The following is a 4837-nucleotide window of genomic DNA, read 5'->3' as shown; positions in this document are numbered from 1 at the left end:
CTCAACCAGGGGTCCGGGGCCCACTAGGGGTCTGTGAGCAGGCTTCAGAGGGTCTGCCAAGCAGGACTGGCATTTGACTTGCTATGGCCTGGGGTGCCAAGCCCTGCCGCCTGAGGCTGAAGCTGAAACCTGAGCAATTTAGCTTTGCTGGAACCGCTGTGGTGTGGGGTCCCAGGCAATTGCCCTGTTTGCTACCCCCTAATGCTGGCACAGTTTTTGTGGCACAGGTGGGCTGTGAAGTTTTTATAGTATGCGGGGGAGTGAGGGGGGAAGAAAAAGGTTGAGAACCCTGGTTTATACCACTCTGCCCTGGCTGTGCTTTGAAGTTTCCCAATGGCACTTCTAAGGGAAAATCACACACCCTGACTCACTACCTGTGATGAGCGAGCAGGAACCCAACCTATTACATTGATTTGTCTCTGGTCAGGGACAGTATTAACATAAGAACGGCCATGTTGGGTTAGAGCAATGGTGTACCTAGCCCAATATACTGTCTTCCCACAGTTGCTAATGCCAGATACTGCCAGATACTTCCAGATACTTGGAATACTGGAATACTTGGAATACTCTGGATACTTCCAGATGAGTATCTGTCATAATGACAGATTTCTCTAGACCCAAGATAGAACCAAGACTGGGTTTAATTTCTTGAAACAAGGACAAATTAAACATGCTTTACTCCTTCTATCCCTGCTGCTGTTTTAATACATCATCTATTCTTTCCCTGCAAAAATCTAATCCAGTGGTTAGAAGGAACGCATTGTGCAAAAATAAGGAAAGCTGGATGTATTGGTTAACCAGAGTTGGATGGTTGTGGAAGATCAAGGAAATAATCAGTGTCAAAGAGAAATCGCTGAGTAGCAAACTGCTGGGCAAGAATTTACCATGAAGGTCTTAAAATTAGCCGATAAGTAGCTTTAGGAGCAGTAGGGGAAGCTGGTATTGTTTGTCAAGTCATAGATAAAGATTTTGACTGCATAACATCCAAACCAACAAGGTATTTTACAGAGGAAGTTAAAATTCTGCTTTGATGCCTTGTTGTTAAGGTCTTAATAGGGATAAAAGCATAGCTAGCTCTGTATGCGTTGTTTGGAGGGCACTGCCCGGTAAGCAATGAATAAGTTGAATTTTCTGTGTCTCTTTCAAAGAAAAAGTGGTGTGGGAGTAAAGATAGCAGATGGAGATTGTAATGATGAGTAGTTGAGGTGATTTAAAGAAAATCTACTGAAAGGTAAAGATATTTGAAAAGTTTCCATAGGTTCTATAAAATGTCAAAGCATTTCTTGAGTCTGCCTTTTCTCTATAGTTGTAAACAGGTCACAGTACCCCAGTTTGATAACCCATTAGTTATTAACTACAGTACTAAATTTGCCTTTGTACCAAATGACCCCACAGAGAAAAGCTGTCTGTTTGATTACAATAATAACAAGTCTCTAACAATTGGATTTACTTAGCTAGATGTTAATTGATGCACTTAGAACTTTCCACAAAAGAGTCTGTGAATGTTGCATAAGATTGCAGGGAGCTGGCGGCAAAAATTAGAAGACATTTGCTGAATCAAGGGTTATGAACTGTCAAGCTCTATTGAAGGAAAACTAATTTTTTAAAAATATCTGAGTGGAGCAGAGCATTAAAAGGAATTATGCAAATTTTAATTAGAGATAGAGGCTTGTGAACCATTTTGTTATAGTGTAATCTTAATTTTCACTTGAGAGGAATAATAGTGATCCTTTAATGAATTGAGATTTGGGTTATAAATAAAAGGCAAGGAGATCCGTCATTATTGCTCACTGTATTACATTTCCCTTGGTCAGAGATGTCTGAAATTTTGCAGTGTAAAATCCATAGCCTGGATAGCTAAAAGGCAATTGTTAGCTCCTACACCAGTAACTCTTCCAAGAGAAGGAAACATCTGATGATTTGGATTATGAAGATTAGGGCTTCCGCCAATCCTGACCTGAGGTGATGTTGACCATTTTCTAATGGATAATTTTAAACAACTGAGCAAGGGCTCTCCTTTAACAGAACCAGATTCTGACCAGGAGATTAACCAGATTTTTGAGTTTCCCCTCTCCCATTTCATTATAGAATGCCTGTACTCCATTCACTTTCAGCCATCTTTGCGTTGTCCTACCTCCATTTTAGAGGAAAGACACAACATGTGGCACGACCATTCCATGTATCAGCTAGTAGGGATGCTAAAAGAATGACACAACTCTTTAGGGATTCAGATACTGCAGTGATGGCAAAATATAGAAACCAAAGGAGACAGACAATTAACACCCTCTCTACAGTGTGTGAACCCATTTTCTCTACATGTCTAAAGCCCACAAGCCCAGTGAGTAGGAGTCTAAATATCACTCCCAAAACCTAAGCACGTGCATTGCCATTAAATAACCACAGAGGACTAAAGTAGAAATATCACACTGAATTTGTAACTTTTCATACAGAGACCTAAATCACACACAAAAAAACCTCCATAAAAAGTTACATGCAAAGGGGGTATTTCATCATGCCCCTTTGTTAATTTCACAGATACATAGGACAACTTGAGTGGGTAGATTTTAATGTACAGTAGAATGACATGACCATGTCATGTACACATTACAACCTGTCTACTATTTAACTTCCATATCATGGCGCTATAGTTATGGCTAGAGAATTACATAAACAGTTGATTATCTGTGCTGCATTTCTATATTCATAGCTATTACAGGCCAGCAGTGATAAAATAAATTAAGAGGGGGAGCTCAGAAAGTGGGAATATAAACAGCCCATTTCAGTGCAAATATGCAAGATGTTTCACATCTATTATTTATCTCAGGTCTATCCTTGGTTGGTCCCGTGAAAACAGCTCATAACAGTGGTTTTTGTGTAAAGAACACTTAGTGCTATATATCAGGTACTACAGGTCTGATGCTTAATGTGCCGAGGGCCCTCAACTTTCACTGAATTAAATGGGAATTGATAATGCTTAGCACCTTGCCCACTTGGGTCTAATTTACTATAGCAGTGGTTCTCAAACTTTAGCAACCTGAGGACCCCCCTTTTGATTTAAAATTTTTTGCTGAGCCCCCCGCTCAGTCCCTGCCCCCATTCCATCCCTTCCCCCAAAGCTCCACCCCACCCTACCACCTTTTCCCACTCCCTCTTCACCCGTGGCCCTCCTCTTCCCTGCCTCTTTCCGCCCTCTCCCCCGAGCATGCCCCATCCCGCTCCTCTGAGCACCTCCTGCACGCGGCTGAACAGCTGTTTCCAGGCATGCAGGAGGCACTGGGAAGGAGTGGGAGGAGTTGAGGGACGGGGTGAGTAGTTGATCAGTAGGGCCAATGGACCCCCTCTTTGAGAAACGCTGTACTATAGCATTTCAGTACATTGATTGATGTTCCAACAATGAAACAAGTTTTCAATTACTTTAAATATGCTTATTTTTAAACAGATTTAATCACTGTCAGATTGACGCTGTGCTCTACTCCTACCTCAACACAAGAACATGAATATTCTGGTATGTCAATTAAAGTTACAAATACTACCTGTGCATTAAATCTTCTACACGGCAGGAGATTATTATGCACAATTTCTAGCAGCCACAGTAAAAACTTCCTTTTAGTTTTATCTACTTACCTGCTAGCCTCTTTGAAATAAGAAACAAAATCAATGTGCAAAGCCTTGGATAATACCCCTAAAAAGGGATTGGCCCTTGGTCACAAGCTTTAAATACTATTTTTGCTGACTCTTGGTCCACAACATTGCTTAACTTCAGAAATTACAATCTCTCTTCTATTACAACAGTTCAGGTGAAATCCTGCTCCACTGAAGACAATAGCAAAACTGCCATTGACTTCAGTGGAGTCAGGACTTCAATCTTTGGGTTTTTTTTAAAACAACAAAATACTTTGGATCTGATCCACATTTACACGAATGGCCCTTTACAATCTCCAGCACTGAAAAGGGAGCTGTCAAAGAGAGACTCCCCAGCTAGAGTGACCCTTTGTGGCAGGATGTGGTGTGGTAGGCACTTCTCCTGTGCCGTCCTCTGCCAGTTGTCCCTCTGCCCCTGCAGTGGTCTACATCTTCTCGTTACTCAGTCCTCTTGCCAGGTCACTTTAAAGTCTCACCCTTTCTCGGGTATGAATGTCCCACACAACTCTAATTATCAACATGGCGTCTTCCATCTGTCCTGGGCTCCTCTGTAGTCCCATTCTTTTTTTCCAGGGCTGGGGGTGGGGTTCCAGACTTCTTCCCAACAGAACTCAGGAAGCCCCAACCACTGCTAAAGCAACCTTCATCTATCTGGGTTTGAGCTTTCAATCTTTCCAGATTCTCTGCAGCTCCATTCCTGTTGTGGAAAACTGACCCCCACGGCTACTTCTCTAGAATGTAGACCCTTTCCCAGGGCCTACCCCTGAGGCTAGTTTCCCTGTGGTTTCTTCCCTCTGCCTTCCGGGCCTTTCTGTCCTGGGTCTCTCTCCTGGACCTTCTCCCCAGTAATTTTCACTTCCTTCCATCAGAAGACCACCCAGCTCCTCCCCAAGCCTGAGACACCCTCCAGTTACAGCCAGGTGGACTAATTTGAGGTCTGACTCTTGCTAACCCCTTTGTTTATCTATGTGGTTTACACCCCACCACAAGATCTTACAAAGAAAGTCCACCTTAAGGATGCTTCACATGACTACTGCAATGTAAAGTGGCATTAGTGTAAATGAGAAACAGCAATAACAATACTTTAAAACCCTCAAACTCACTTATATTAAACTACTTTAGACTTAGATCTACCATAAAGTAAGGCACACACAGTGATTTATGATTTTCAGTATCTTTAATTAGCATTTCTAAA

The sequence above is a fragment of the Natator depressus genome, chromosome 9 (assembly GCF_965152275.1).
Source record: "Natator depressus isolate rNatDep1 chromosome 9, rNatDep2.hap1, whole genome shotgun sequence".
NCBI lineage: Eukaryota > Metazoa > Chordata > Testudines > Cheloniidae > Natator > Natator depressus.
This window is presented reverse-complemented; position numbering follows the sequence as displayed.